This window comes from Arachis ipaensis, chromosome B04, assembly GCF_000816755.2.
Source record: "Arachis ipaensis cultivar K30076 chromosome B04, Araip1.1, whole genome shotgun sequence".
NCBI lineage: Eukaryota > Viridiplantae > Streptophyta > Magnoliopsida > Fabales > Fabaceae > Arachis > Arachis ipaensis.
The window spans coordinates 41,426,941-41,433,089 of NC_029788.2; the positions used below are offsets into that span (position 1 = coordinate 41,426,941).

At 35.6% G+C, this 6,149-nt stretch overlaps 1 long non-coding RNA gene across 2 annotated transcripts; it reads left to right on the forward strand.

Annotated features, from left to right (window-relative positions):
* On the forward strand, positions 1,533-3,407 carry LOC110271038. Of its 2 annotated transcripts, XR_002361036.1 has the most exons (5): positions 1,533-2,207; positions 2,318-2,440; positions 2,842-3,105; positions 3,182-3,232; positions 3,327-3,407. It is a non-coding gene; the product is annotated as an uncharacterized LOC110271038 (long non-coding RNA). The 2 variants fall into 2 exon arrangements; XR_002361035.1 differs by having other exon boundaries at positions 2,842-3,232.

Here is a 6,149-nt window from a genome sequence, read left to right on the forward strand (position 1 = left end):
AAGAGTGTGCTGGGCACTATAACTCATGGGGCGCAAGATAAAGTACTGGGCACTAGAAAGAGTGAGTAGGGCACTATAACCCTGATCATGGCAGAAAGGCGACATCCCGGGGATGTGTCGGGTTGGCATTTTCAACCGACAAGTGATATCACGAGCCAAATAGGATTGACATTCATCATATGCATCTTTTACATGCTTGTTTGCTTTGATTACTTGAGTTATGCCTATTTGAATAATATGTCTAAATGCTAGTTGATTTGCCTATTATACATGAATACTATTTGTGATTTACTTTTCTGCATTAAATGTGTTTTACTGGCGTTGATGAGGATTGAAAGGCGGTGGCGATGAGATCGCCCGGAGGTTAGGTTGACGATGGCTGTGGGATACAGTGGTGTTATTGGTATTAGTTAGAAATCCCCTAAGTATAGATAACCCTGTTTATGGTTTATGATTTTATTTATTTATTTTGTTAAGCTTGAATACCTGTATTCTATGTGAAGTTCTAGGATTGCTTTTGGCGTTCTGGAATCTTATATCTTACATATTGGGGACTGTTACCATACTGAGAACCTCTAGTTCTCATACCATATGTTGTTGTTATTTTTCAGATGCAGGTCATAACCCACCACGGTGAGTTTTCGGATATGGTAACAGAGCGGAAGATGATCTTCCTTATGCTTTATATCTCTTTACTTTTGTTGTAGTATTCTCTCATTTTTTGTATATCTAATGTTGTTGCCTTAGAGGCTTTATTTCTAAAAATCTTTGAGAGATAGGTTGTTGTTGTTTTAAACTTCAAAATTCTATTGTATTCAATGTGACTAGTCGGCCTAAACTCCGCAGGCTGTGACTAGTTCTCTTTTTATATATCATACTTATATATATCTTGTTTACTTTAATTATTACATTGTGTATCCTGGAGCTATCTACAAGGTTTTATATGTATTATATCTTGTTCTGTTCGTACCTACACGTTTAGTTATCGTGTGTGAACGCTTCGCGTTTTGTAATTCCACTTTATGCGACTTTGAGCTTTTATTCCTTCATCGGGCTTCTAGTTATATAAATTCTTGAATATATATATACTATATTACGAGCTTTAGAACTGTTGTAATGCTTTGTTATCCTTCGATTTATGGTAAGAGGTAAGGCTTAGGGTAACGGGGTGTTACAATTACCTTCGGCTGCGTTGGAGCTCCTGCACTTGAAGTCTCAAATCCACATCTTCCTCGGGCTCGATAGCTCGACTAATAGCGGAGCCTAACGACAGCCTCAACGTGGATGTGCGGAAATTGCTAGCGAAGAAAGACCTGATCCCATATACGCAGGTCTTGTACGGCGTTGAGGCGGTCTCGCGCCAAACCACATCGGAATCAACGGCTGCAGCTGCATATCCATCGGCGGCGTCCTCTCTACCACTATAATTATATTTTAGTGGGGGTTATTATAAACCTCCATAATATATTTTAATAGTGACTATTTTTAAAACCTCCCTAAATCATTAACAATAACTCCCACCTTCGAGTGAGAAATAGAGAGAGAGAGGAGAGGGACCTCTGTGAAACCCTAAAATCTCGATGTCACTGCCGCCATTCATTTCCTTGCCACGGCCATTCATCTCCTTGCCACCGTCGTCTCCGATCCTCCGTCAAAGCGTTGACGCTGGAGTTATGAATGGAGATCGTGGAGCCTCTGAATTTTCGTTGACCTCTCAGTGACGATTTGATTCAAATTTTTGAGGTAATGGTTTAAATTTTCCGCTTCTACGTTGTCTTCCACCACAGGTTGTGCCGCTGGTTCTGCTTTTCCTCCGGCGGCTTGGAGCACTCAGAGTGCGGTTTCGGCATGGATTCGATGGTGTGGTTTGGGCGCGAATTCGGTAGTGCTAGCTGAGGAGATCAAGAAGGCGAGCTAGTGAGTCTCTGTAAACTTCGATTAAAGATATGTTCAAAGCTATCAGATCTCGTGAACTGATTTTCATGTCGTGTCGAGTTATTACAATGAGGATTTGTTCCTAATTTTTTCTTGTTCTTTGCTTTCTTCAATTCTTCAAATTTTTTCAAAGATACTAGTTTTTGTGATCATTTGATGATATAGTTTTGGCAAAGTTATACACAAATTCTGCTTCTTATGTTCTAATGACTTGAGGATTCTACCAGATGCAGGCCAAGATCTTTATATTAGAATTCCTGCTTCAGAGTTAGGTATGTAATACATTTACTTGGCCTTAAACTACTCTTAATCTTTCTCTAATTCTGAATTATATCACATGGTTTATCATTGTGTTTTGTACTGTGACATTAAACAATTCAAGATACAAAAAATGGAGGCAAGGGCAAGATATGAATTGCAGTTTGGGTCACAATTGGCGTATTATGTGGCCTGCTCTTCGTTTCATGTTTGATATGGAATGGACGAAAAAAGGCCACTCTGAAAGGTAAAGAATTCTCTTTTCTTTTTTTCTTGTGCAGTAACTTATTGAATTATTATCATTATAATGGAGAGTAATTGTTAACTTGTCTTAAGATAATTTAGAGACCAATACAGAATTAATGGATCATATCAAGGAAGAACAAGAGGAGGATCCAGAGCTTCTATTGTATGACCTATCAGTTATAGCTTTTTGCACGGATAACTTTTTAGACAAAAATAAGCTTGGAGAAGGTGGTTTTGGATCTGTGTTTAAGGTAACAAACATATTACTTTTTTCAAGGATATTAGAATAGCAAAATGAAAAACTTTAAGCTAATTTGCAATTGATAAATAGGCTTCAAGAAACCAAAAATTCAGTACTAAAACAAGAGAATGTTCTTATTTTTCTTGTTAATCTTTTTTCAGCATTGTTGGAAATCCCCTTGTTTGTGCAATTGGAAAAGAACCAAACTGCCGTGGCATGAGTCAATGTCCATGAACTTAAATGGCACTGAAGGTAAGAATAAGATCTCTCAAGAGTTTCATCTTTTTTCGAATTAATTGTGAAATTGTGTCATTATTTTTATGCTGACATAAATAATGGATGTCTCTGCCTCATAGTTCTCGATTTTGGCCTTGTTCTTTGGTGGAAGCACAAGCACAATCAAAAACCATTCTTTGATGATAAAGGTACTTTCCAATTAGCATCATAGTTACCATTTTCTTCTTCTTTAATACTATAATAGTTCCTTCAATTCATGTACAGCTAGGAGTCTGTTACTTATCCACTGACTTCCCTCACGCCCACTTCTTAAGGGTTCGCTTTTTTACTTTTTTTCTTCTCCACTTCCTCCATTTTCATTTCAATTACTTTACTGTGTGCTTGGTTTTGCTTGATTATTGGTGTGAAGGTTGAAGCGGAAGAGCAACCAGAGATATCCGAGGCTTATTCCGTCTCTGCTGTCCCTTTCTTTGTCTTCTTCAAGATAATTTGCACCTTTTTCTCTCTTGAATAAAAAACTCTGCTGATAGTTAATTGCTCGATAAATAGTTAAACGGCACCATAGCTGAATCAATCAAGTGTAAGGATCAAGGACAACTTATAATTCTCTGTATTTCAATCTATTGGGGCTTTTCTGCCTATCTTAGGTTCGGTTTGATTTGACACGACTCGTATTGATCCCATCAATGACAATGTTTCTACTTTCATGATCAATTCGGTAGTATAGTTTGTTGCAGTGTGCTTGTAGTTGATTGGTTTGGACACATTCACATTAATTTTAACCACTGATGGTGACTTATTCCTATAGTTGTTGTTATTACTTACTATGGAGTATAATATGGATGTAATTTCTAAAAGGAGTAAGTTCCATATCTAGCATTGTTTAGTCAGAGTGAAAACCTATGGTGTCTTTACTCAGCTTGATTACTTATGACCGATAATTCATAAAATAGAAAGGGAAGTATTGATTGATTACTCTATTATTTCATTGGTCTTTGTTTTGTATGCACATAAAGGTCGGAACATAATTATTAAAGTTGAACGTTTTGATTATTGTGATAATGTGATGTGATGAGAGAGTTTCCACAAAGTCTCTTACCGTAATTGAGTGTTTAAAATGATTTATGTTGAAAAATAGTCAAGTGTGAGCCTTGTCTGCATTTCGACCAGGGAAATTTTTCCCCAGTACAATGCAAAAAGCTGCATTTATATATCTTGATTTGAACAGAGCATGCTAATTAGTTTGCACTAGTCACATGTTAATGTGTCACTTACACAATGTTTATTATCATGCATTTTTCAACATATAAATAATTTCATCTATTTGCCTTTTAATGATAAGTCAAATGCTAATGCATAATCCTTCTACATCTATTTCAGCACTAGTCACATGTAAATGCAACTGATTTGTGATCTAAAGCCCTTGAAAATGAGTTCAAACAACATGCATCTCTGAGGTTTATACTTGTACTCTTTTTAATTTTAATGTTAATTATTTTTAGCCTTTTGTATTTGTTTCTTTATTGCTTTTTAGTAGCTGAAATAGAAAATATGTAATCTGCAGATTCAAAAAAGAATAGAAGAAATGGTTAGTGCTGGTTTGGACACTAGTTCACTTGAGATATATATTTATGTACATAATGTTCTCTAATTATTATATGTTTAATACATGTTATTTTTAATATTTTGTTGTTGTAATTAATGTGATTGGAAAATGATGGTAATGTACTATATTGATTTTGTTTTTAAAGTATTTCTTTTGTTTAAATATGTAATATTTTAATTTTCTTTTACATTTTTAATGTTTTGCTTAAGTATTTCTTTTAAATAATAAATGATTAGTATAATAATGTAATTCTAACATCCAAATTAATATTTTAAGAATAATATTGACAGGTTTGTAGAGGTTTAAAACCCTGCAGAATAGCTATTTTTTTTAAATGGAAAATTTCTTTTGTGGGGGTTTTGAACCGCCACAAATATTAACCAAGAACTGTCACAAAATGCTAGCACAGAACCCCCACAAAAGGGATAGAAAACTGCCACTAAATGATATTGTGGGGGTTGTGAAAAACCGCCACAAAGGAGCTCGTGGCACCTCAAATTTTGGGGGTTTTTGAAACTGCCACAATCCTTTTTGCGGGGGTTTGAAACCTCCACAAATAGAAAAAAACCGCCACAAATAAACAAAAACCTTGTAGTGCACCTTGCTGAGGCTGCTGACTCGTGACCTCTAGTCTCTATGTGTATGAGTCATGTATAATTAACACAAGTTATTGTGATTAGTATGCCGACAGATATACAGTTAATCTCTAATAATTTTATAGCATGAGATAATTAGATGTATGTTTACTCACATAATGGTCCTGAGACCACTGATCAGCAAATGTCTCTTTGTTCTCCTTTAGCATGTGGGTGTATTTGAACGTTTCTGCCAACGTCGCCTCGTGATCCAACGACTTCGACTACACATGTTGCATTGAAACAATATGTTCAGGAAGGTTGCTGAGCCGCCATTATACTTGGACAACCTGACCAAGGCTATGTTAGCTCTGTTGGTGAGATTCTGATGCCGGAACTCCTCATTGGTCTCCCAATGAACAAACAGAGCCTTCTTTATGTCCAGTCGGAGCCACTACATCAGTTGGTCTCGCCCTTGACGAACATTATCCAACATCTGCTAGAGCTGTCGACCCATTCTATGGTCAAATATATTTCTGATGGTAAGATCATGCATAGGGGCCCATATAAGGTGCAACTACAACAAAGAAACTTTGAAATTAGTTAAGCAATATAGAAGATATAAACAAGTTAAAAAGGTTTGAAACTTAAAAAAAAATAATTAGCGCCCATTTTTGAAACCATCGCTCCCTGGTCTTAGCGGAAATCTTCGTGTAGCTGGGCCAGGGATGGTCGTACATCAGCTTTATGATATTGGTCATCATCTGAGTACAGGCTTTGTTGTTCGGCGCAAACCTAACAACAACCCACAAATAAGAATAATAACTAAATCAACCTAAATCCACTAAATAGAAATCATAATCATTGAAACTTAAAAAATAACCAAATCATGATCATTCGAACTTAAAATAATAATTGTAACAATCTGAGTTTTTGAAAATTAAATAATGAGATATTTGTGATTTATTATATTTGTTGAGAATTTTATTCTAAAAAAAATTTATTTTACTGAAAGTGATTAAATAAAATTTATGATATTTTGAATTTAAAA